This window comes from Mustelus asterias, unplaced genomic scaffold (genome assembly GCF_964213995.1).
Source record: "Mustelus asterias unplaced genomic scaffold, sMusAst1.hap1.1 HAP1_SCAFFOLD_542, whole genome shotgun sequence".
Classification (NCBI taxonomy): domain Eukaryota; kingdom Metazoa; phylum Chordata; class Chondrichthyes; order Carcharhiniformes; family Triakidae; genus Mustelus; species Mustelus asterias.
In genome coordinates this window covers 227720-255608 of record NW_027590492.1, presented here as the reverse complement: position 1 = coordinate 255608, position 27889 = coordinate 227720, and the positions used below count along the sequence as shown (strand labels likewise).

Genomic DNA, 27889 nt, shown 5'->3' with positions numbered 1-27889 from the left:
GTCGGGCTGTAGGGTAAGATAACAACCAAGGACAGGCTGTAAAAGGGAGATGAGGATCTTGAGATATGAGGCTGAAATGTACATAAAAGATTGTAAGCCCAAGGGCTCTTTGGATTGATCCGGAGATCCCGACTTTTTCGCTTGTGCTGAGAAATAAAGTCTATTGCTTGGAAGATCGCTGCTCAGACTCTCTGTTTTAAACCGATGTGAACGAATTGTCGTCCTGGGGAACCACGACACTCCCAGGACTATTGAAAGCAGAAATAGAATCCTGGAGGGATGAGAGAGAAAAGTTAAGCCAGAATTGAACAAACGATTGGGACCAATCTTTTTACTAATTGTTGGAAAGTTTCATTTTTAAAAATACAAATAGATGCTGGATTCAAATTGAATATTCATATTTTTTGTTTGAAAACCTTGAGTCAGTTTTGTAACCTTAAGTCTAGAATTCTTACTTAGATAATAGAGCCTCAGATCAATTTAAGAGGTGAGAACTTTCCTCAAACAAACTCAGTTTTGAAAGCACAGGGCAAAAAACATACTTGTCTCTCCTCATGCGGCGTCTGTCCATCCAGTCTACAATCCTCGTAGTTTCTCCACATACAATAATCTTCCAAGATATCCCTGATAAATGTGAGGTGATTCATTTTGGTAGGACAAATTTAAATGTGGATTACAGGGTCAAAGGTAGGGTTCTGAAGACTGTGGAGGAACAGAGAGATCTTGGGGTCCATATCCACAGATCTCTAAAGGTTGCCACTCAAGTGGATAGAGCTGTGAAGAAGGCCTATAGTGTGTTAGCTTTTATTAACAGGGGGTTGGAGTTTAAGAGCAGTGGGGTTATGCTGCAACTGTACAGGACCTTGGTGAGACCACATTTGGAATATTGTATGCAGTTCTGGTCACCTCACTATAAGAAGGATGTGGAAGCGCTGGAAAGAGTGCAGATGAGATTTACCAGGATGCTGCCTGGTTTGGAGGGTAGGTCATATGAGGAAAGGTTGAGGGAGCTAGGGCTGTTCTCTCTGGAGCGGAGGAGGCTGAGGGGAGACTTAATAGAGGTGTATAAAATGATGAAGGGGATAGATAGAGTGAACGTTCAAAGACTATTTCCTCGGGTGGATGGAGCTATTACAAGGGGGCATAACTATAGGGTTCGTGGTGGGAGATACAGGACGGATATCAGAGGTAGGTTCTTTACGCAGAGAGTGGTTGGGGTGTGGAATGGACTGCCTGCAGTGATAGTGGAGTCAGACACTTTAGAAACATTTAAGCGGTTATTGGATAGGCACATGGAGCACACCAGGATGATAGGGAGTGGGATAGCTTGATCTTGGTTTCAGATAAAGCTCGGCACAACATCGTGGGCCGAAGGGACTGTTCTGTGCTGTACTGTTCTATGTTCTATGTTCTATATCCAGTACCCTGGTCATTTGGCTGAAGATCAACACCGAGAACCTGTGGAAAAGAAGAACAATCATCAGGGTAATCGGTTGATCGGTAGCCAAGAACACAGCGCAGATACACAAATGCTTCAAAAACCTACATCTACTGATGTGGATAATGGAAAACAAATTTCAGTGGTAACTTGCAGGATGCAGAGTAATCTCGTAAACTCGTTATAGTACAGGAGGCATAAATGAACACATAACCAACTCCAATTTTATAATTCATACAATGTGAACTGTCCATGTGACCCAGCTGCCATGATTGATGGGAATGATTTCGAAGGGTTTATATTCCAGGTGGATTCCAGACGGTGCTGCAGTTTGGGCAGCAAAACTTAAACCCTAATCAAAAAATAGCTGCAATCCCAAACCATGTAATTATCCCTTTCACCTTCTCCCAACACGTTAGCCCCCAATTTTCAGAATATTTGGCTCCTGTAACTATTCCCCCGGAAGGAGGATGGGGCCCATCAAGCATTGCAGAGGCCTGTGATCCAACTCTCCTCATGAAGAATATTTGATGGTAAATCGGCCAGTTTTTGGGAGCCCCCAGCCCCAGTGGATGGCGTGTGGCAGGCCAGAATGACTAAAACAGAATGCGATTTCAGATCAAGACACACCATTGTTTTAAACAGTCACTAAAACTTGTGAAATAAAAGCTAAATAGATGGAAGCAAAGTTCTGGAAATACTCAGCAGGTCAGGCAGCATCTGTGGAGAGGGGAGTTCTGAAGAATCATAGTTGACCCTTCGCTGATGCTACCAGATTAGTTGCGTATTTTCAGCAGTTTTTAACTCATTAAAACCTGTGCTGATTTGTAACCCATAACATCACAGCATGCAATCTGCTGTACCTTGCTGCACAGGTCAAATGCTGCCATGGTGTCATCAGTGATCATTTTCAAATTCTTTTGCAGACATTGTCGTGGAAATCCTTGCATGCTTACGAAGGCTAAACATCACAAACCCCTTTCATTTACTAAAAATCCTGTTCTATTTTTGATCAGTCTACAGCACAGGTACAGGAGTGCTCCAGAGCATGACAAAGTCTGACATCGCACTCGGAAATGCACAAATAACCATGCAGGCGGTTGTTTACAGCCAATCGATATACCAGGATGTTTGATTTTCCACTCCACCCGATTTCCTTCTATATGGATTGGACTACACAGTAGTTTTTGTTCAATTCCTCCTGGTCTCCAGAGTCTCAACTAATTTGGTCATGGATTCGAGTTCGAGTGACTGGCATGCTCTTTGAATTTCCAATCGAATCTGAATCCAAACCTACATCCTCCCAAAGTAGGAACATTAACATTAAGCTAATTCTTAATCCATTGAGACAATGTCATCTATTTCACAAAGCGTGAACTTTATTACTATATTTACTCTCTAATCACAGATTTGTTGAACATATTCTAAAACCTAATTTGCATTGTGTTTTTGTTTGGTTATCTCCTCAAGGAGATCTCAGTAAGCTTCTTTGCCTGTCCTACTATAACTAAAACCATTGCTGATTCCAGAGTTTATTACATATTAATTTATAACACATTTTGGAATATTTTCAATTAATTTCCCTTTACGGTCTGACAATCGTTAATTTGGGCCTTATGCCTTATGTTGGCCACCCCCACCCCGTCCGAGCTACTCAAGTATCCACGAAACTATCAAATCACTCCATGTCTCCTTCCGATAGAAAGATTGAAAGACAGAAAGGGAAACAAAAGCCTTGACCAGGCCTGCGGCTGACCTTGCTCCTTCACTTTCGGCAGCAGTTTGTCCAGTACCACCATTTTGCCACTGTTAACTACCAGGTGAGTGTCAGTGGTGTAAGGTGGGCCAGGTTCAGCTCCGTCAAACAGATAGGGGTGGTTGCAGCACTTGCGCAGTTGCATCAGTCTATTCAATAGACGCATTTTGTCCATTTTCCTGAGGAGTTCAGGATGTCAATATCCTTCATTAATATCCTGGTGTACCTGTCAGCAAGGCCAGAATTAAAACTCATCACACCAACTTGGAGATAAATTCATTTTTTTAATGGAGCTCAACAGAAAGCAATTACAACCTAAAATGAATGCTTTGTTCTATAGGTGCCTCGGACAAAGTCTAGGATCCACATTCCAACCCCTCTCACCTACCAGGGAACAGGGTGCTCCATCTAAGCCTCACAGATATAGAAACCCATATCTTACGACTAATACACACTCGACATTTTGTTCATTGATATAAAGTACAATTCATTCCAGGTGGCCAGGGTTTGAAGGGATGGGAATATTCCTTTTCATCTAACTTGGATGCGAGCAATATGAAGTACTCTGGGATTAAGTATTTGTAACGCAGAAACAGGCCACTTCGATCAACAATTCCAGATCAGTGTTCATGATAAGAGTCTCCTCACACCTTCGATTTCTTTTTCCATTCTATGTTTAACAAACTTCCCTAAAATGCATCAATGTCATGCCTCTCCATGTGGTAGTGAGTTCCACACTAACCACTCTGCCACTTTCTTTTTTGAATCTTCTCCTAAATTCCTGTTTGATTTATTAGTGACTGTTTTATATTCGTGGCAGCGATCCTGGCATCATCGTGAGGCAATGACATTGTGTTACATCGGGTGCAGTCTTATTTTGAAGGGCTTTGCAGCGTTCTCCTTGACCAACCATGATAGACATGGTTAATAAGTTTGGAGGGGACACCTCACTAGTACCTGATCAGGTGGGTATCAATAATGGGCTGCATTGGGGTTTGAAAGAAGAAAGCCCAAAGCTGAGAGCAAAGTAGTTTGAAAGCACTGTAATAATCACACTTGAATGGCAATCGTCCAATCTGAATTCAATGATGATCTTCTGTTTCGGGAAAAAATAATGGAAATGATTGAGGGAAGTTAGAATTCCAAACACAAAAATCTTACAGATCAGACGGAAGCAAGATGGTCAATAGTAGGGAGTCAGCCTATTATTGATGCATTGGGTAAAATCACACTCGCTTACACTGGTGAATCTATTCCCTTCGTTCTACAAATGCTCTAATTGTTGATTGAAGTGCAGGACAATTTCAATGAGTTGTTGCAAGATGATGCCGTACTTCACAATGCAACACATTAAGATTCACAAGTTGTGCACTCACCATTCCCGTTGCATTTTGCTCAGGCCGACATACATTTTGACTTCCTTTTTTGGCGGCAGGCTCTTTTCTACCTCAGCTTTAATATGTGGGAGGAGGAAGGGTCTCAATACCTAATTCAGGTGAGAATACATGCTTTTTACACACTGATGATGCCCAAGAAGGTCAAGCAAAATAATGCAATGTTACAAAAGCTGCACTGAACAGTTCTGTGGACTGAAGCACAGGTTCAACAAAAACAGCTGAACAAGCCATGGGTTGAAGCACATCTACAGGTGTGGGCTGAATGTTCACTTGATGAAAACACCTGCAACTTCAGATTAGATTGTCAACAGCTTTATTCTGCAACAGAACAGATCAGACCTTGGAATCCAACCCTTCATGAGAAAATACAGTAACCATAGAACCATAGAAAATTACAGCTCAGAAACAGGCCTTTTGGCCCTTCTTGTCTGTGCCGAACCATTTTTTGCCTAGTCCCACTGACCTGCACTTGGACCATATCCCTCCACACCCCTCTCATCCATCAGCCCGTCCAAGTTTTTCTTAAATGGTAAATGTTTCCCACTTCATCCGGCTGCTCATTCCACACTCCCACCACTCTCTGCGTGAAGAAGCCCCCCCTAATATTCCCTTTAATCTTTTCTCCTTTCACCCTTAACCCATGCCCTCTGGTTTTTTTCTCCCCGAGCCTCAGTGGAAAAAGCCTGCTTGCATTCACTCTATCTATACCCATCAAAATCTTATACACCTCTCTCAAATCTCCCCTCAATCTTCTACGCTCCAGGGAATAAAGTCCCAACCTATTCAATCTCGCTCTGTAACTCAGGTTCTCAAGTCCCGGTAACATCCTTGCGAACCTTCTCTGCACTCTTTGAACCTTATTTAAATCCTTCCTGTAACTTGGTGATCTTCTTTTGTATATACTTGTAAAAGCTCTTATAGTTTACCCTCATATTCCATTTTTAATCAATCTTCTGTGGCATTTTACTGGTTTCAAAAACACTCCCAATGCTCAAACTTGTTACTATTCCTTGTCATATGATAAGCCTCTTCTCTTAATCTAACACAATCGTTAATGCTCTCAATAAGCCACAGATGGATGTTTCTTGCAGAGCGTTTATTTCCCAATTTCATTGATGAACATTTAAAGAAAGAAATCAAAATTTTCAATGTTCACGATCAACCTCAGCAGGCTCTCCTCTCAAACCTAAAACCAATTAGATAGGGACAAGATTCTTGTTGATGATTGTGGAAATATGTCACTTGCAGACCATCATATGGAATTCAATTGTGATATGAATATTTGCCTGTGGATCTTTTACTATGAGATTACCAATTAACCCTACCTCATTGCACAATACTAGATCAGGGCGGTATGGTGGCTGTGGTTAGCACTACTGCTTCACAGACCAGGGACCCGGCTTCAATTCTGGCCTTGGGTGACTGTTTTTGGGGAGGTTACATGTTCTCTCCGTGTCTGCGTGGGTTTCCTTTGGGTGCTCCAGTTTACCCTCTCAGTCTGATGTGCAGGTTCGGTGGATTGGCCATGCTACATTTCCCCTTAAGTGTCCCAAGATGTGTAGGTTGGTGGGGTAACTAAGTGGGATTAAGGGGATAGTAACCTTAAATTCACTTTCTTCATTCCTCAACAATGTACATTTCTACAACGCCTTTAACATAGGTGGCATGGTGGCACAGTGTTTGGCACTCCTGTCTCACAGCGCCAGGGACCCAGGTTCGATTCTGGCCTCGGGTCACTCTCTGTGTGGAGTTTGCGCATTCTCCCCGTGTCTGCTCCGGTTTCCTCCCACATTCCAAAGATGTGCGGGTTCGGTTGATTGGCTAGGCTAAATAAACCTTTGGTGTCAGTGCGATTGGCGGGGTAAATATGTGGGGTTGGTGCAAACTTGATGGGCCAAATGGCCTCCTTCTGCACTGTCGGGATTCTATGATAATAAGATGTCTACAGGATCATCACAGGGGCAATTATCACACAAATTTGACACCGAGCTACCAAAAAACCCATTGAGAGGTGACCAAGGAGTTTTTAAAGCAGTGTCTTAAATAAGGATGAGCTGGAGAGGCAGAGAGATTTAGGGAAATAATTCCAGTGCTTTGGGCTAAACAGCTGAAGGTTGACCATCAGCGATGCACAAATGGAGCAGTGGACAGAACTTGGTTCATGTCAGCAGCAGTTCTGATGAATTGAATCTTCCACGTGGTGCAAGGTGGGAGGCTGTTTAGGAAAACCTCGTGCTAATTAAGGGTTTGAACAAGGGCGGGCGATATTATGGTGGTGGTATTGGTAATATTAAGAATATGGGGTTGGAAATGTAGTTCAGGCTCAATTAGGATATCACAATTGCAAATAGTTTAGTTCAGCCTCAGACAGACAGGAACCAGACAGAGGTTTGGAGTGAATGGTTAGGAAATGGAGCTTGTAGTGTGAACAGAAGAGGAGATAAATCAGAGTAATTGTAACCTACCATTCCTCCTCTCCCCCAACCCATTTCAGCTTCTCAAATAGTGGATAGACATTTCAGCAAATAAAAATTATTCTATTTCCCTTACCCTGCACCTCCCAAAATGTGATAAAAACACTTTAATTGAGCAAGTCTTCCTGATCAGGAAGCAGTTCTACTAGAGATCCAGCATCAATTGAAATGTTCTTATCAAGGTCGGGATCAGCAATTGGAACAGCCCGTGGGGATGCTGAATGGGCCTTGTTACCAAGGTCAACTGAGGAGTTCAATATATGGCCACAGAATAAATAATTGAGAGTAAATGAAGCGGAAGAAATCTCTCCCCCTTCACCATATTATGTAATATCTGAAGTGATTCAAATTATTCAGATCTGGGTAAAATGTCCACCCTAATTAAAAACACCTGTGGTAGTTGCCTACATCGAGTGAAAGGCAATAATTATCTATTCGTCTCATCAATTTCTAAGTTGCCTATTCCAGCACCTTAAATGCCATGTTTACTTCAGGCACTATTTACTGAATGCAAGAACACCTGGTAAATGTTCATTTAGCTTTGTGCCCTTTAACATTTCTAATCCATTCTAAGTGGGATGCAGCTGGACTGGGCAGAAACCATTCTCGTTACACGAATAGAGCCACCACTTAATTCCAGTGGATCGCAGGTAAGTCATGTCTGCAAGAAGTGGTGGAACTAGAAAATGCTGGAATCCATCATTAAAGAAGAAATAGCAGGCCATCTGGGTAAGAATGGTTCGATTCAGCAGACGCAGCATGGATTCATGAGGGGAAAGTCGTGCTTGACGAACTTGTTGGATTTTTATGAAGATGTGACTGGTGCGGTTGACGGAGGGGAACCGGTGGATGCGGTGTTTTTGGATTTCCAAAAGGCGTTTGATAAGGTGCCTCACAAAAGGTTGCTGAAGAAGATTGGGTCACACGGAGTTGTGGGTAGGGTGTTCACGTGGATTGGGGATTGGATATCCGACAGGAAGCAGAGCGTCAGAATAAATGGGTACTTTTCTGGTTGGCGGATGGTAACCAGTGGCGTGCCGCAGGGATCGGTACTGGGGCCTCAACTATTTACCATTTATATAGACGATCTGGAGGAGGGGACTGAGTGTAGGGTAACAAAGTTTGCTGACGACACAAAGATAAATGCAAAAGCGTATCGTGTGGAGGGCATGGAAGGTCTGCAGAGAGATTTGGACAGGCTGAGTTAGTGGGCGAGGATCTGGCAGATGGAGTATAACGTTGACAAATGCGAGGTTATTCACTTTGGAGGAAATAATAACAAATTGGATTATTATCTAAATGGAAAAAAATTACAACTTGCTACTGTGCAAAGGGACCTGGGGGTCCTTGTGCATGAGACGCAAAAACCCAGTCTGCAGGTGCAACAGGTGATCAAGAAGGCAAATGGGATGTTGGCCTATACCGCAGGGGGATAGAATATAAAAGCAGAGATCTCTTGCTGCATCTGTACAGGGCATTGGTGAGGCCGCAGCTGGAATACTGTGTGCAGTATTGGTCCCCTTATTTGCGGAAGGATATATTGGCCTTGGAGGGAGTGCAGAGAAGGTTCAGCAGGTTGATACCAAAGATGAGGGGTGTTGATTATGAGGTGAGACTGAGCAGATTGGGTTTGTACTCGTTGGAATTTAGAAGGCTGAGGGGGGATGTTACAGAGACCTATAAGATAATGAAGGGGCTGGATAGGGTAGAGGTGGAGAGATTCTTTCCACTTCGAAAGGAAACTCGAACGAGAGGGCACAGCCTCAAAATAAAGGGGGGTCAGTTTCGGACAGAGTTGAGGAGGAACTTCTTCTCTCAGAGGGTGGTGAATCTCTGGAATTCTCTGCCCACTGAAGTGGTGGAGGCTACCTCGTTGAATATGTTTAAATCACGGATAGATGGATTCCAGATCGGTAAGGGAATTAGGGGTTATGGGGATCAGGTGGGTAAGTGGAACTGATCCACTTCAGATCAGCCATGATCTTATTGAATGGTGGGGCAGGCTCGAGGGGCTCGATGGCCTACTCCTGCTCCTATTTCTTATGTTCTTAATCACTTCATAAAAGTCAAATTAATTTGTAATTCACACGCAGTAACTCAAAATTTAACACTGCGCGGGATAAACAGTTAGTAGAATATAGACCCTCAGTTTTTGCCATCACATTTTTAATCAATGAATTAACAGTTCTAAATCTACCAGGGCAAGTCAAAGGCCAGGAATCCTGCGGTGAGTAACTCGCCTCCTTACTCCCCGAAGCTTCTCCACCAGATACAAAGCATAAGTCAGGGGTGTGATGGATACTCTCCATTTGCCTGGATGAGTGCAGCTCCAACAACAGTCATGAAGTTCAACACCATCCAGGACAAAGCAGCCCACTTGATTGCTGCCCCTTCCACAAACTCCCTCCACCACCGATGAACAGTGACAGCCGTGTGTACCATCTACAAGATGCACTGCAGGAATTCACCAGGGTTCCTTCGGCTGCACCTTCCAAACTCTCAGCCACTGTCAGCTAGAAGGACAAGAGCAGCAGGTACCTGGGGACACCACCACCTGGACGTTTCCCTCCAAGTCACTCCTAATCCTGACTTTGGAAACATATCGCTGCTTGTTCACCGTCATTGGATCCAAAAACCTGGAACTCCTTCCCTAACAGCACTGTGGATGTACCTGGAACTTCAGGGACTGCAGTGGTTCAAGAAGGCAGCTCACCAGCACCTTCTGTAGGGCAACTTGGGATGGCCAATAAATGCTGGTCTAGTCAACGACATCCACACCCAGTAAATGAAGAAAAGAAACCTTGCTGTTTCTTCAAATTAGCCCCAAACACTCTCAAGGCACATCACTTCATCACACAAATATACAACTTTGTGAATAATATTTCTGAAGGCGATGGGCCCGAAATAACTTTGCATTTTAATGACATCCCGGTATCAGAATACAGATAAGATAAGAAGCTTCCCATGTACAATCGCTCAACCAGCTTCTGGTCCCCGAAGCAGTTGTTTGTGTCAAACCAAGAATCAAAGTCCTGCAAAGAACAACAAGTGGCTCTAGTCATGCCAACCCCAAACGTTTTAGCACATTGTGTTACTTCCATCAACGCCTCATCCAATGGTTTCAATGATTACATTGTTTATCACGAGAAGAACAAGAATGGCAATTTAAAAAGGTAGCATCCAAATTAGATCGCTCACAAATGATTTCATAAAACAGATGCACAGCTGCTCATAACAATTGCAAATCAGTTTCAGCTGGTCGGCAGGTGAGCAATTCAACATGGAAAAAAATCATTTTTTCCCTTGGACCACCTACTCCCATCTCTGTAACAAGCTACAGGACACCCACACAGGAAGAATGGGCAGTTAGGCATTCAGTTAGAAACATAGCTTTTCTTACTTTAACAAAAATAAATAAATACTAAAATACTTCTGACAGCTAATTTGTGGATTGAGATAGATCTGGATAAAGTAAGCTCTCACCCCAGCATGCTTTTAATGTAAGTTTAGAATTGTGACACAAGGTGAGAGTTTTGCTGAAGGAAACATCAAGCATGTTAAATCCGCTTCGCAGTGTAAGGCAGATGTGACACTGAGCATCAGGAATGGTCAATAGCAGTTTGAAGGGTTCGAGGAGCAGACATCACCAATTGGACACTGCATCGGCACACATATGGTGAATATAGTGCTCACAAAATGTGGGCAGGTGGACAAATTAATACACAGACTGCGGCCATTTAGCTCCCTGGCTGCTCCCAATGCAAGGAACAATGGTGTCACACAACACCCTCCAGCAAGTTGGACAGCTTCCCCTGACACTCGCTTAAAAAATGAAAAAGACACAACTTTGCAGCATTCTCTCATGCCTTCCAAAAAGAAATAGGTTGAAACACTGTAATTGAACCTTAGACAAACAGTACAGTCTCTGTCAAGCTGCTTTTCTCATTACTTACTGCAGACGAATTGAAGACATCCAGGAGGAGGAAGTTGAGCAGAGCCCAGAGTTCGTGCAGGTTGTTCTGAAGTGGTGAACCCGTGAGCAATAATCCATTTGTTGTTTTAAATTCTCTCACTATTTCAGAGAGCTGTAAATTTAGCAGATTTAAAAACATGACTGTACAAACTGGGTACAAGTTTGAATCATACTGCTGGCACAACTGTAGATTCAGACTGCATTTAAAAGTTCGCTGATCTTTTAGGTGTTTATTCGTGTCTGTCATTTCTCCAATGGAGACAGTGAGTATTCAAACTGAGTGCAGTCAGACAGAGACACCAGGAGATGGAGACAGTGAGGGGGGGGGTAACTGAGTGCAGTTAGACAGGGACACCAGGAGATGGAGACAGTGAGGGGGTAGCTGAGTGCAGTTAGACAGAGACACCAGGAGATGGAGACAGTGAGGGGGTAACTGGGTGCAGTTAGACAGGGACACCAGGAGATGGAGACAGTGAGGGGGTAACTGGGTGCAGTTAGACAGAGACACCAGGAGATGGAGACAGTGAGGGGGGTAACTGAGTGCAGTTAGACAGAGACACCAGGAGATGGAGACAGTGAGGGGGGTAACTGAGTGCAGTTAGACAGAGACACCAGGAGATGGAGACAGTGAGTATTCTAACTGAGTGCAGTCAGACAGGGACACCAGGAGATGGAGACAGTGAGGGGGTAACTGAGTGCAGTTAGACAGAGACACCAGGAGATGGAGACAGTGAGTATTCTAACTGAGTGCAGTCAGACAGGGACACCAGGAGATGGAGACAGTGAGGGGGTAACTGAGTGCAGTTAGACAGAGACACCAGGAGATGGAGACAGTGAGTATTCTAACTGAGTGCAGTTAGACAGAGACACCAGGAGATGGAGACAGTGAGTATTCTAACTGAGTGCAGTTAGACAGAGACACCAGGAGATGGAGACAGTGAGTATTCTAACTGAGTGCAGTTAGACAGAGACACCAGGAGATGGAGACAGTGAGTATTCTAACTGAGTGCAGTTAGACAGAGATACCAGGAGATGGAGACAGTGAGGGGGGTAACTGAGTGCAGTTAGACAGAGACACCAGGAGATGGAGACAGTGAGGGGAGTAACTGGGTGCAGTTAGACAGGGACACCAGGAGATGGAGACAGTGAGGGGGTAACTGGGTGCAGTTAGGCAGGGACACCAGGAGATGGAGACAGTGAGTATTCTAACTGAGTGCAGTTTGACAGAGACACCAGGAGATGGAGACAGTGAGGGGGTAACTCGGTGCAGTTAGACAGGGACACCAGGAGATGGAGACAGTGAGGGGGTAACTGGGTGCAGATAGACAGGGACACCAGGAGATGGAGAAAGTGAGGGGAGTAACTGGGTGCAGTTCGACAGAGACACCAGGAGATGGAGACAGTGAGGGGGGTAACTGGGTGCAGTTAGACAGAGACACCAGGAGATGGAGACAGTGAGTATTCTAACTGAGTGCAGTCAGACAGGGACACCAGGAGATGGAGACAGTGAGGGGGTAACTGAGTGCAGTTAGACAGAGACACCAGGAGATGGAGACAGTGAGTATTCTAACTGAGTGCAGTCAGACAGGGACACCAGGAGATGGAGACAGTGAGGGGGTAACTGAGTGCAGTTAGACAGAGACACCAGGAGATGGAGACAGTGAGTATTCTAACTGAGTGCAGTTAGACAGAGACACCAGGAGATGGAGACAGTGAGGGGGTAACTGAGTGCAGTTAGACAGAGACACCAGGAGATGGAGACAGTGAGTATTCTAACTGAGTGCAGTTAGACAGAGACACCAGGAGATGGAGACAGTGAGTATTCTAACTGAGTGCAGTTAGACAGAGACACCAGGAGATGGAGACAGTGAGGGGGGTAACTGAGTGCAGTTCGACAGAGACACCAGGAGATGGAGACAGTGAGGGGAGTAACTGGGTGCAGTTAGACAGGGACACCAGGAGATGGAGACAGTGAGGGGGTAACTGCGTGCAGTTAGACAGGGACACCAGGAGATGGAGACAGTGAGTATTCTAACTGAGTGCAGTTTGACAGAGACACCAGGAGATGGAGACAGTGAGGGGGTAACTGGGTGCAGTTAGACAGGGACACCAGGAGATGGAGACAGTGAGGGGGTAACTGGGTGCAGTTAGACAGGGACACCAGGAGATGGAAAAAGTGAGGGGAGTAACTGGGTGCAGTTAGACAGAGACACCAGGAGATGGAGACAGTGAGGGGGTAACTGGGTGCAGTTAGACAGAGACACCAGGAGATGGAGACAGTGAGGGGGGTAACTGAGAGGACATGGACAGATTGTTGTAATGAGATGAACAATAAGGATGTGGAGGATCACAGGCTGGGAGTTGAAACTTGGTAAACAGTGAGGATAGCAGCAGGATGTGAGAGGAGACAGAAATCCAGGGGAACAGGATTAATTGTTAGATTACACAGTGATATGTTACAGAGCAGGAATCCAGGGGAACTGGATTAGTTGTTAGATTACACAGTGATATGTTACAGAGCAGGAATCCAGGGGAACTGGATTAATTGTTGGATTACACAGTGATATATTACAGAGCAGTAATCCAGGGGAACTGGATTAATTGTTAGATTACACAGTGACATGTTACAGAGCAGGAATCCAGGGGAACTGGATTAATTGTTGGAATACACAGTGATATGTTACAGAGCAGGAATCCAGGGGAACTGGATTAATTGTTAGATTACACAGTGATATGTTACAGAGCAGTAATCCAGGGGAACTGGATTAATTGTTGGATTACACAGTGATATGTTACAGAGCAGGAATCCAGGGGAACTGGATTAATTGTTAGATTACACAGTGATATGTTACAGAGCAGTAATCCAGGGGAACTGGATTAATTGTCGGATTACACAGTGATATGTTACAGAGCAGTAATCCAGGGGAACTGGATTAATTGTTAGATTACACAGTGAAATGTGACAGAGCAGGAATCCAGGGGAACTGGATTAATTGTTAGATTACACAGTGATATGTTACAGAGCAGTAATCCAGGGGAACTGGATTAATTGTCGGAGTACGAAGTGACATGTTACAGAGCAGTAATCCAGGGGAACTGGATTAATTGTTAGATTACACAAACTTTATTGAGTTCTTTGAGAAGGTGACCAAAGAGGTGGATGAGGGTAAAGCAGTTGATGTGGTGATAATGGATTTCAGTAAAGCGTTTGATAAGGTTCCCCACGGTAAGCCATTGCAGAAGATACGGAGGCATGGGATTGAGGGTGATTTACCGGTTTGGATCAGGAATTGGCTAGCTGTCAGAAGACAGAGGGTGGTGATTGATGGGAAATATTCATCCTGGAGTTCAGTTACTAGTGGTGTACGGCAAGGATCTGTTTTGGGGCCACTGCTGTTTGTCATTTTTATAAATGACTTGGATGAGGGCGTAGAAGGATGGGTTAGTAAATTTGCGGATGACACTAAAGTCGGTGGAGTTGTAGACAGTGCGGAGGGAAGTGGCAGGTTACAGAGGGACATAGATAAGCTGCAGAGCTGGGCTGAAAGGTGGCAAATGGAGTTTAATGCGGAAAAGTGTGAGGTGATTCACTTTGCAAGGAGTAACAGGATTACAGAGTACTGGGCTAATGGGAAGATACTTGGTAGTGTGGATGAACAGAGGGATCTCGGTGTCCATGTGCATAGATCCCTGAAAGTTGGCACCCAGGTTGATAGGGTTGTTAAGACGGCGTACGGAGTGTGAGCTTTTCTTGGTGGAGGGATTGAGTTTCTGAGCCAGGAGATCATGTTGCAGCTGTACAAATCTCTGGTGAGGCCGCATTTGGAGTATTGCGTACAGTTCTGGTCACCGCATTATAGGAAGGATTTGGAAGCATTGGAAAAAGTGCAGAGAAGATTTACTAGGATGTTGCCTGGTATGGTGGGAAGGTCTTATGAGGAAAGGCTGAGGGACTTGAGGTTGTTTTCGTTAGAGAGAAGAAGGTTAAGAGGTGACTTAATAGAGGCATACAAGATGATCAGAGGATTAGATAGTGTGGATAGTGAGAGCCTTTTTCCTCGGATGGTGATGGCTAACACGAGGGGACATAGCTTTAAATTGAGGGATGATAGATATAGGACAGATGTTAGAGGTAGGTTCTTCACTCAGAGAGTAGTAAGGGCGTGGAATGCCCTGCCTGCAGCAGTAGTGGACTCGTCAACATTAAGGGCATTTAAATGGTCATTGGATAAACATATGGGTGATCATGGAACAGTGCAATTTAGATGGGCTTTAGATTTGTTTCACTGGTCGGCGCAACATCGAGCGCCGAAGGGCCTGTACTGCGCTGTAATGTTCCATGTTCTAGGTGGAGAATGAAAGGATGAGGGAGAGAGGGTCCGGGTGAGGGACGAGAGACAGGATGTGGGAGGGAATGACAGGGCGAAGGAGGGAAAGATGGGGTGAGGGAGGGAGAGATAGTGAGATGTCGGGTGAAGGATAGAGGGACGGGGTGAGGGAGGGACAGACGGGGTGAGAGAGGGAGAGATAGTGGGATGTGGAGTGAAGGATGGGGAGACGGGGTGAGGGAGGGAGATACGGGGTGAGGGAGGGAGAGATAGTGAGATGTGGAGTGAAGGATGGAGGGACGGGGTGAAGGAGGAACAGACGGGGTGAGGGAGGGAGAGAAAGTGAGATGTGGAGTGAAGGATGGAGGGACGGGGTGAGGGAGGGACAGACGGAGTGAGGGAGGGAGAGATAGTGAGATGTGGAGTGAAGGATGGAGGGACGGGGTGAAGGAGGGACAGACGGGGTAAGGGAGGGAGAGATAGTGAGATGTGGAGTGAAGGATGGAGGGACGGGGTGAAGGAGGGACAGACGGGGTGAGGGAGGGAGAGATAGTGAGATGTGGGGTGAAGGATGGTGGGACGGGGTGAGGGAGGGACAGACGGGGTGAGGGAGGGAGAGATAGTGAGATGTGGAGTGAAGGATGGAGGGACGGGGTGAGGGAGGGAGAGATAGTGAGATGTGCAATGAAGGATGGGGAGACGGGGTGAGGGAGGGACAGACGGGGTGAGAGAGGGAGTGATAGTGAGGTGTGGAGTGAAGGATGGGGAGACGGGGTGAAGGAGGAAGTTTGGTGATGACTGAGTATGAAGAGTTGTGAGGAATGGAGAAACTCAGCGACGGAGTGAGAATTGGGGCGAGGGATTGACAGATGCGCCGAGTTTATTGAACGCGGGGGAGGTCGCGGGGAGGTTAACAGAATGGAACCGGGGAGAATATGCTGGTCAGTTTTAATTGAATTGAAAGTAATTAAGTGTTAAGATACTTGAGGATAGTTTGGAAGTCAGACAGAATCAATATGCAATCCCCATTTAAATCAGGAACACATCCCCATTCTCTCTCCACTCCCTGTGTTGTGGGGACTTGCTGCAAGTATTTTCGGGGTTTATGTGGTGCTCAGGTTTTATTGAAATGTTTTTCTGTTGAAAAATGAGCAACAGGGGAAAGAAGAGTGTGTGAGGGAGAGATTTTGAGAGAGTGAGTGAGAGATTGAGAGAGTGGGTGAGAGATTGAGAGAATGGTTGAGAGATTGAGAGAGTGGGTGAGAGATTGAGAGAGTGGGTGAGAGATTGAGAGAGTGAGTGTGAGATTGAGAGAGTGGGTGAGAGATTGAGAGAGTGAGTGTGAGATTGAGAGGGTGGGTGAGATTGTTGCTCCATTTCACCAGACTGACTCTATCCTCCTGACAGCGGCTAATCTCTTCATTTTCTCCCATCCATGCGGCCGTCATCAGGAAACACTCAGTTAGTTTGGATCATTTATGTTGCAGTGTTTATAATAGTTAATCAGAAACTGTCATCAAACAGGCACAATGTTGTTTCTGGGTCTGACAGTGTGGAGTGTACAGAGAATGGGGATTTGAACATGTCCGTGTGTTAGCTCCTAAAATTAGGAATTGACAGTTGGTCTGTTGTTGTCGGGGGATTGTCCCCAAAATAAGGGGGAGCAAATTTAGGACTGAGCTGAGGGGGAACTTCTTCACACAAAGGGTTGTGAATCTGTGGAATTCCCTGCCCAGTTGAGGCTCCCTCATTGAATGTTTTTAAGGCAAGGATAGATAGATTTTTGAACAGTAAAGGAATTAAGGGATATGGTGAGCGGGCGGGTAAGTGGAGCTGAGTCCACAAAAAGATCAGCCATGATCTTATTGAATGGTGGAGCAGGCTCGAGGGGCCAGATGGCCGACTCCTGCTCCCAGTTCTTATGTTCTTATGTTTTTATGTTTACTTCGGGCATCAATTTTATTCATAACACTGGGCATCTTATTACAGAGACCGGCTGTTCACTGAGGTCATCCTCGTGTTTTAAATTAGGGAGGACGTAAATAATCATGGGAGAGCGAAGCGTGTGTGTGTATGAGTGTGTGTGTGTGTATGTGTGAGTGTGTGCGTGTGTGTGCGTGCGTGTGAGTGTGTGTGTGTGAGTGTGTGTATGTGTGAGTGTGAGTGTGTGTGCGTGTGTGTGTGTGAGTATGTGTGTATGTGTGTGTGTGTGTGTGAGTATGTGTGTATGTGTGTATGTGTGTGTGTTTTTGTCTGTGTGTGTGTGTGCGTGTGAGTGTGTGTGCGTGTGCGTGTGTGTGTGTGTGTGTGTGTGTGTGCGTCTGAGTGTGTGTGTGTGCATGCGCGCATGCAAAATGTTCTGTGTGTCTGTTAGTGTGTGCATGTGTGTTCATGGTTTTCTGTTTTTCTGTCAGCATATGTGTGAAAGATCATGTGTGTGCGTTTCCTGTGTGTGTGTGTGTGTGTGTGTGTGTCAGTGACTATATGAGAATGTGTATTCGTGTGAGAATGTACACACGCACACAGATCTGTTTACATGTGATGAAGATTGTCAGAAAATACAACAAGATATTGATAGGCTGGATAATTGCGCGGGGAAATGGCAGATGGAATTTAATCCAGATAACTGCGAGGTGATGCATTTTGGTCGATCTAATTCAGGTGGGAGCTGTAAAATAAATGGCAGAACCGTCAGGAGCACAGACACAGAGAGAGATCTGGGAGCACAGGTCAACAGATTTATAAAAGTGGCAGCACAGGTGGAGAAGGTTGTGAATAAAGCGTGTGGAATGCTTGTCTTCATCAGGCAGGGCAACGAGTATAACATTTGGCAAATTATGTTCCAGTTGTATAAAACATTGGTTTGGCCACATTTGGAATAGTGTGTCCAATTCTGGTCACCGCACTACCAGAAGGACATGGAGGCTTTGGAGAGGGCACAGAACAGGTTTACCAGGATGTTGCCTGATATTAGCTATGAGGGGAGATTGAATGAAATGGGATTGTTCTCCCTGGAAAGGCGGAGGCTGAGGGGCCACCGGATAGAAGTTTATAAAATGATGAGAGGTGTAGAAAAGGTAAAGAGTTGGAAGCTTTTTCCCAGGGGGGAAATGACAATTACAAGGGGCACAAGTTCAAGATAAGGGGGGAAAGGTTCAGTTAGGATCTGCAGGGGAAGCTTTTTACACAGAGGGTGGTGGGGGCCTTGAACGCACTGCCAAGTGAGGCAGTTACTTCAGACACATGAAAGACTTATCTTGAGAGGCATATGAACAAGCGGGGAATAGAGGGATATAATCGGTTGGTTTGGATCGGTAAACATGATCAGCGCAGGCTTGGAGGACCGGCCTGTTCCTGTGCTGCACTGTTCTTTGTTCTTTGTTGTATGTTCTTTGATTGTGTGTATGTTTGCGTGTTCTCTTGTGTGTGTGTGTGTGTGTGAGAGAGAGAGAGAGAGAGAGAGATTCTCAGTGAGATTGCGTGTGTGAGTGAGTCTATGCATGAGGGTATGTGTCGGAGAGTTGGTGGTCGTGAATTCCACACATTTATCACCCTCTGGGTGAAGAAATTTCTCCTCACCTCAGTTCTGAAAGGATTACCCCTTATCCTCAAACTCTGAACCCTCGTTCTGGAAGCCCCCACCATCGGGAACATTCTTTCGGAATCAACCCTGTCTAATCCTGTTAGAACTTTATCATTGATATAAGATCCACTCTCACCCTTTTAAACTCCAATTGAGTGTGCGATGTGTGAGTGTGTGTCAGAGTTTGTTACTGTGAGACTGCATGCATGTGTGTATGAATGTGTATCTGTCTGTGAGTGTGAGAGCTTAAGATTTACGGACTCAGTGTGTGATTGTGTGAGACAGTGTGAGAAAATGTGTTTGTGAGAGGGTGTGTGTATCAGAGAGATTTTAGTCTGTGTGTGAGAGAGCGGGAGCTCTGCATGTGAGAGAGTGGCAATGTGGGAGAGACAGAGACGGACAAATTGACCAAGTGTCTAATGGAGACAGACACACAGAGAGATGCAGGGAAAGATTCACCAATTTTAAAATGATTGTGGATTTACAATGGGCCGCAGGAAGTTTGAGAATTCATGGCCAATTACATCATGGAGTGACATTCTGGAAAATTGGCACTGCGAACTCAGAAGCTCACACACACAGAAACTTGGACAGATAGACAGACACAGACACACAGACACACACACAGAGAGACACACACGCACACAGACACACACACAGACACACACACACAGACACACACACACACAGACAAACACACAGGCACACACAGACACACACACAGACACACACACACACAGACATATACACACACACACGCATATAGAAAATACACACACATATAGAAAATGCACACACACACATATATAGAAAACACACACACACACACACAGAGACACAGACACACACAGAGACACACGCACACACAGACACACACACACACACACATATAGAAAACACACACACACACACACACACCTAAACATGGACAGACAGACACACACACACACACAGAGACACACACATATAGAAAACACACACACACACACACGTTGGCAGAGAAACAGACAGTGACTGATTAACACTTAGATTTCTAACAATAAACGCGCTGTTTAAACTGTCACTGAAGAGTGGGGTTAACTCGGCAAACCCACACAGCTGGGTCAGGATCAGAACTCACCTTCTGCACTCACTGAAACGCTCCTGTATCACCTGCCTTATTGCAATGGGATGCCGCGTTTGGGAGCAGGACAGAGACATGGGGTGTGGAGAACTGCACATGTGGAGGATAAGGACGAGGAATCTATCAGAGAATCCACACAAACGAGGGAGAAACAAACAAGGAAACACATGCTGAAACTGAGAGATTGCTTTGTGGAAAGATTTAGAAACAGTTGAGAATTTTGACCCAGTGAAATGTTGTCAAGGTGATAAGAATAGATATTGCAACATCTTTTTGCAGCATTAAGGGTTCCTCTGGGCGCTGCGGCTTCATCCCACAGTCCAAAGATGTGCAGGTTAGGTTGATTGGCCGTGCGAAGTTGACCCTAGTGTCAGGGGGATTAGCAGGGGAAATGTGTGGGTATTTGGGAATAGGGTCTGGGTGGGATTGTAGTCGGTGCGGACTGTGTGGGCTGAATGGCCTCCTTCTGCACTGTTGGGATTCTATGAAGGCACGGAGTGCGCTGAGTGAAACAATATTGTAACATTCCAAATAGACTATATTTTGGTGTTTGTCCTGTCTCAATACAACTGTTAATGGTCTGTGATTTTGATATGTTCTCACTGAACAAGATGTGAATACAGTGTTGTCTCTCTGTGATTTCCCAGATTTAAAAACTGAAGCTTTTTATTGGAGACACCCTTTGGATGTGAAGGAGATTACAGGGCAGGAGCAGGTCAGGAAGGGAAGGTTCTGTTTGATTCTGTGATCTCCCACGCGCAAACACAAAGAACAAAGAAAGAACAATGAACAGTACAGCACAGGAACAGACCCTTCAGCCCACCAAGCAGCGCCGATCATGATGCCTGTCTAAACTAAAGCCGTATGGAATTACAGAGCCCGTATCCTTCCATTCCTATCCTATTCATCTATTCATCTAGATGCCCCTAAAATGCCACTATCGTACCTGCTCCCATCACCTGCCCAGGCAGTGCGTTCCACACATTCACCACCCTCTGTGTAAAAAACTTGTCTTGCACACCTCCTCTAAACTTTTCCCCAGGCACCTTAAACCTCTGTCCTCTCGTACTTGCCTTCTCTACCCTCAGAAAGGGCATCTGACTCTCCACTCTATCCATGCCACTCATAATCTTGTAAACCTCTATCAGGTCGCCCCTCAACCTCCGTTGTTCCAGTGAAAACAAACCGAGTTCATCCAATCTCTCCTCATAGCTAATACCATCCAGAGCAGCCAACATTCAGGTAAACCTCTTCTGTATCCTCTCCACAGCATCCACATCCTTCTGTGGTGTGGCAACCAGAATTCTACATCAATATTTTAAATAAGTCCGAACTAAGTTTCTGTGCAGCTGCAGCATGACCTGCCAATTTGTAAACTCAATGCCCCGACCGATGAAGGCGAGCTTGCCGTCTGCCTTCTTGACTACCTTATCCACCTGTGTTACCACTTTCATTGATCGGGGGATATATACGCCCAGGTCTCTCTGCTGTCAATACTCCTAAATGGTTATTTCGTTAACTGTATAATTCCTACATGTATTATACCTTCCAAATTGCATCACCTCACATTTATGTGGATTAAACTCCATCTGCCATTTTTCCGCCAAAGTTTCCAACCAGTCAATATCCTGCTGTATCCTCTGACAATCCTCTTCACTCCTGCAACTCCACCAATTTCTGCGTCATCTGCGAACTTACTAATCAGACCAGCTGCATTTTCCTCCAAATCATTTGCAATAAACAACGAAGAACAAAGGTCCCAGAACTGTGTAACACCGCTAGTCACAGCCTTCCAATCAGAAAAGCCGCCACCTACTCTTACACCCTGCCTTCTAAGGCCAAGACAATTCGGTATCCATCTTGCCAGCTCTCCTCCGATTCCGTGTGACTTCACCATTTTTTTGCCATTCCAGCATGAGGTATCTTGTCAAAGCCTTGACTGAAGTCCATGTCCACAACATCCACTGCCTTTGCTTTATCTATCATCTTCGTCACTTGCTCGAAAAACTACATCAAGATCTTGTGGCTCGACCTTTCCTTCAGAAAACAATCTTGCCCGTCGCTAATACGTCCACTTATTTCCAATTGGCAGTAAAACTGTCTCGAAGAATCCTCTCCAATAATTTCTCTACCACTGACATAAGGGTTGCCTGTAATTACCTGGATTATCCTTGCTACCCTTCTTAAACAGAGGAACAACATTGGCTATTCTCCAAGTTTCTGGGACTTCCCCTGCAGCCAGTGAGGAAAGAAAGATTTCTCTCAAGGCCCCAGCCTCCTCCCTTGCCTCTCTCAGTATTCTGGGGTAGATCCTATCAGGCCCTGGGGACTTCTCTACCTGAATGTTTTCCAGTCCTGCAATATTTCCTCCTTTTTGATCTCAACATGACTCCAACGACCTACACACCCTTTCCCAGACTCATCATCCACCAAGCCCTTTTCTTTGGTGGATACTGACGCAAAGTACTCATTTAACACCTCACCCATTTCGTCCGGCTCCACGTATGGATTTATATATATATATATTATATAAACCTTGGGTTTTTCCTGAATCCTGCAGGCCAATGATTTTTCATGATCCGTTTAAACCCTCCTGACTTCTTTCTTCAGTTTCTTTCTGCTTTCCTTGTATTCCACACTTGCTTCATGTTTTTCCAGCCTCCTGACCTTGACAAATGCTTCCTTTTCCCCTTTGACGAGGCTCAAAATGTCTCCCATTACGCAAAGTTCCTGAAAAATGCATATTTATCCTTCATCCTTACAGGAATGTGCCGTTCCTCAATTCCTATCAACTTACACTTCAATGCCTCCCACATGCCAGACGTTGATTTGCCCTCAAACATCTGCCCCCAATCTACATCCTTCAGTTCCTGCCAAACAGTGTTGTAATTAGACTTCTTCCAAGTTAGCATCTTCACTTGAGGACGACACTTATCTCTATCCATCAGTACCTTGAAGCTTACTGTTGTGGTCACTGTTCCTGATCTGCTCCCCTGCTGAAACCTCGACCACCTGGCTGGACTCATTCCCCAATAGCAGGTCTAGTATGGCCCCTTCTCCAGTTGGACTATCTACATCCTGTTTGATGAAGCCCTCCTAGATGGTCCTTACAAACTCTGCCGCATTACCCCAGGACGAAGTGAGTTCCAGGTAATATAGGTGAAGTTAAAATCACCCCTCACAACAACCCTGTTACTTTTACACCTTGCCGAAATCTGCCTCCATATCTGTTCCTCTATCTCCCGCAGGCCTTGGGAGGCGTGTAGGAAACTCCCAACATTGTAACTACACCCTTCCTATTCCTAAGCTCTTCCCACATTGTTTCCCTGTCTGAGCACTCCGAGTTGTCCTCCTGCACTACAGCTGCGATATTCATCTGTCTTACCTGCAAAACTTTTCGCATTGAAGCAAATGCACTTCAAACCACCAGGCCCTCTTTGATCAGCAACCATTCCCTGAAAGGTACAGCATGGGGATAGGTATAGAGCAAAGCTCCCTCTACATTGTCCCCCTTCAAACACTCCCAGGACAGCTACAGCATTGGGTTAAATACAGAGTAATTATTCCTCTACACTGTCCCCCATCAAGTACTCCCAGGACAGGTGCAGCACGGGGTGAGATACAGAGTAAAGCTCCCTCTACACTGTCCCCATCAAACACACCCTGGACAGGTACAGCAAAGGGTTAGATACAGAGTAAAGTTCCCTCCACATTGTCCCCAGCAAAAGCTTTTGGCAATTTCCCTTCATATTCCGTTGCCTGCAGCACAGTCTAAGTGTGAGTCTGTGGCTGTGAGTGTGATTGTGTGCCTATCTTGTGCTGTGTGGGAGATTTCAGAATCTAACAGAAGCTTCCCTTCCTTGCCTTCTCCTGTCCTATATTCTCATTGACATCCAAAGCGCACCTCATGTTGAAAGCTCGAATCATTGAAACAGACTGTATTCATGTTTTTGTCAGTGAGGAAATTGCAGAACCACAGACTAATAGCAGGTGCATTCAGACAGTACAAAGCCCAATGTAGTTTATTTTGGAATGCTACAATATTGTTCCACTCAGTACACTGCGTGCCTTAATGCTGCAGAAAGATTTTACCATATCTATTCTGATCACATTGGCAACATTTCACTGGGTCAATGTTCCCAACAATTTCTAAATCTTTCCACACAGCAATCTCTCAGTTTCAGCATGTGTTTCCTTGTTTGTTTCTCCCTGGTTTGTGTGGATTCTCTGATAGATGCCTCGTCCTTATCCTCCACATGTGCAGTTGTCCACACCCCATGTCCCTGTCCTGCTCCAAAACGCGGCATCCCATTGCAATAAGGCAGGTGATACAGGAGTGTTTCAGTGAGTGCAGAAGGTGAGTTCTGATCCTGACCCAGCTGTGTGGGTTTGCTGGGTTAACCCCACCATCCAGTGACAGTTTAATCAGGGCATTTATTGTTAGAAATCTAAGTGTTAATCAGTCACACTTTGTGTCTCTGCCTACATGTTTGCATGCCTGTGTCTGTGTGTGCGTCTCTGTGTCTGTGTTTTCTTTGTGTTCAAGTTTTAATAAGTGCCAATTTGCCGTAATGTTCCAGCTTAATATACTTATTTATGAATCTCAAACAGCCTGCGGTCCATTGCAAATCCACAATCATGTTTAAATTGGTGAATATCTCCCCGTCTCTCTGTGACTCTCTCTGTTACACACTTGCTCAATTTGTCCATCTCCGTCCCAGCGAGAAGCATGAAATACTGCAGAACTCTCACCCACTCTCTGAGTCTCTCTCAATCTCTCCCTCTCTCTTTCTCTCTCTCTCTAAATCTCTCAATCTCTCTCTGTCACACACACTGTTGGTTGTGTTCCTCGATTTCTGAAATTCTGAAAGCCATGCATACCAGTAAAATACTTGCAGCGAGTCCCCACAACATGAGGGAGTGGAGAGAGAAAAGGGATGTGTTACCAATCTCACTGTGGACTGTATATCGATTGTGACTGTCTTCAAAACTGCCCATAATCTGTTAACACTTCATTGATTCAGATTAAATTAAAACTGACCTGTATTCTCCCCAGTTGCATTCTGTTAACTCCCGTGGATTCCACAAACACCTGTCTCCACAACTGTCAATCCCTCTCCCCAACTCTCCCTCTCTCCCTCCCTCACCCCCTGGGAAATAAGGAAAAGCAGGTGACAGAAGTGTTAGTGAGGGATCACTTTGGGACCAGTGACCATAATTCCATTAGTTTTAAGATAGCTATGGGGAATGATAGATCTGGCCCAAAGTTTAAAATTCTAAATTGGGGCAAGGCCAATTTTGAAGATATCAGGCAGGAACTTTCAAAAGTGAATTGGGGGAGTCTGTGGGAAGGCAAAGGGATGTCTGATAAGTGGCAGGCTTTCAAAAGTGTGTTAACCAGGGTTCAGGGTAAGCACATTCCTCTTAGAGTGAAGGGCAAGGCTGGTAGAAGTAGGGAACCCTGGATGACTGGGGTTCTTGAGGTCCTGGTCAATAAGAGGAAGGAGACCATGACATGCATAGGCAGCTTGATCGAGTGTATCCCTTGAAGAGTATAGGGGGTTTAGGAGTAGAGTTGAGAGAAATCAGGGGAGCAAAAAGGGTACACCAGATTGTTTTGGCAGATAAGTCAAAGGAGAATCCAAAGAGCTTCTACAAATACATAAAGACCAAAAGAGTAACTAGGAAGAGAGTTGTGTCTCACTAAGATCAACAGGGTCATCTATGTGCGGATCCACAAGAGTTGGGGAGATCCTAAATGAATATTCCTCATCATTATTCACTGTTGAGAAAAACATGGATGTGAGGGAACTTGGGGAAATAAATAGTGATGTCTTGAGGAGTGTACCTATAACGGAGAAGGAGGTGCTGGAAGTCTTAAAGCACATCAAGGTAGATAAATTCCCTGATGAGGTATATCCCAGGACGCTGTGGGAGGCTAGGGAGGAAATTGCGGTTCCCCGAGCAAAGATAGTTGAATCAATGATAATCACATGTGAGATGCCTGAAGATTGGAGGGTGGCAAATGTTGTGCCTTTGTTTAAAAAGGGCTGCAGGGAAAAGCCTGGGTGCTACAGGCCGGTGAGCCTCACATCTGTGGTGGGTCAGTTTTTGGAAGGTATTTTGAGAGACAGGATCTATAGGCATTTAGAGACGCAAGGACTCGCATGGCTTTGCGAGTGGAAAATCATGTCTCACAAATTTGATTGAGTTTTTTGAAAGGGTAACCAAGGAGGTAGATGAGGGCAGTGCAGTTGATGTTGTCTACATGGACTTTAGCAAGGCCTTTTACAAGGTACCTCATGGTAAGTTGTTGAGTAATGTTAAATCTCACGGGATCCAGGCTGAGTTAGCAAAATGGAAACAAAATTGGCTTCATGAGAGAAGACAGAGGGTGGTTGTAAAGGTTTGGTTTTCAAACTGGAGGCCTGTGACCAGCGGTGTGCCTCAGGATTGGCGCTGGGTCCACTGTTATTTGTCATTTATATTAACGATTTAGATGAGAAGATAGGGAGGCATGGTTAGTAGGTTTGCAGATGACACCAAGATTGGTGGCATAGTGGACAGTGAAAAAGGTTACCTCGGATTGCAAGGGGATCTTGGTCAATTGGGCCAGTGAGCTGACAAATCGCAGATGGAGTTGAATTTAGATCAATGTAAGGTGATGCATTTTGGTAGATTGTACCAGGGCAGGACTTATTCAGTTAATGGCAGAGCGTTGGGGAGAGTTACAGAACAAAGAGATCTCGGGGTTTAAAAAGAAGGGCGGCATGGACAAGTTGGTCCGAAAGGCCTGTTTCCATGCTGTAAACCTCTTCAACTCTGTGACTCTCCCTTAGTCGCCCCGGCTCTCCCAGCCTTGCCCTTTTTCTTCCCACCCTCGCCCCCTCTCTCCCTCCCTCGCGCCCTCTCTCCCTCCCTGGCCCCCTCCCTCCCTCCCTCATCCCCTCTCTCCCACTAAGAGGTGATGTGTTTGGATCTGCTGCAGGTTCTGAATTTTCTGAGAAGTCCCATTGTTGTTGAGCTCCAGTAGATTGAGGGATGGAATAGTATTTTGGAAATTAAGTAGTTCCAGATTTTTGATTCTTGGAATTTTGCAATTTATGCTCATCCATTTTAATCGTTTTCATGAATAGAAATACTTCCATAAGGAACTCAAGGGCACACTGATCAATGAAACTATTGGGTTGAGTGAAATCTTGTACATTGTGAGTGAAATCTCCATCTCATGGAGCTGCCTCCATCTTTGATTTTGGAAGAGTTTAAAAACAGGAGAAGTTTGACTTCATTTTAATTTTTAATTTTTCTTTGTCAGTGAATGATGTGAAATGTCTCGATAGCTCTGTCTTCTTTTGAAAAGGAACAAGCGTCAGCTAATTCCTGACATTTAAACAACACAACAACCCAGCAGAATTCTCTGCTTTTTCCAAAAACAATTGTAAGTTGTCCACATTTGTATGAATCTAGAAATGAACTCCACTGATTTTCTTTCCTGATTGATATGGTTCCTTTGAAGCTGTGTTGCTGCCTCAAACTTTCTGTGAATTTGATCCCTGAATCCTTAAACTCCTGGAAATAATTCAGACACTTTTGATTTCTATACGGTTCGGAAACATAATGTTCTGATGACTGAGTTTCATGGAATTTATTTCCAATTCGAATATCCAATTTACATGCTTATAATTTATTATTGTTGTGTTATTGTATTTAGTTGCATTCTTCCACGATGGTTATTCTCATTCTCAGTTTGGATTATTTCATAAATATTGAAGTTATAATTGTGTTTCCTGATTCCATATTGTTGATGTAAATGGTGA

General features: G+C 44.9%; 1 pseudogene; it reads right to left on the bottom strand.

Moving 5' to 3' along the window:
- Positions 1-196: 196 nt before the first annotated feature.
- LOC144486968 (SWI/SNF-related matrix-associated actin-dependent regulator of chromatin subfamily A member 5-like) lies at positions 197-10127 on the bottom strand (annotated as a pseudogene).
- Positions 10128-27889: the final 17762 nt, after the last annotated feature.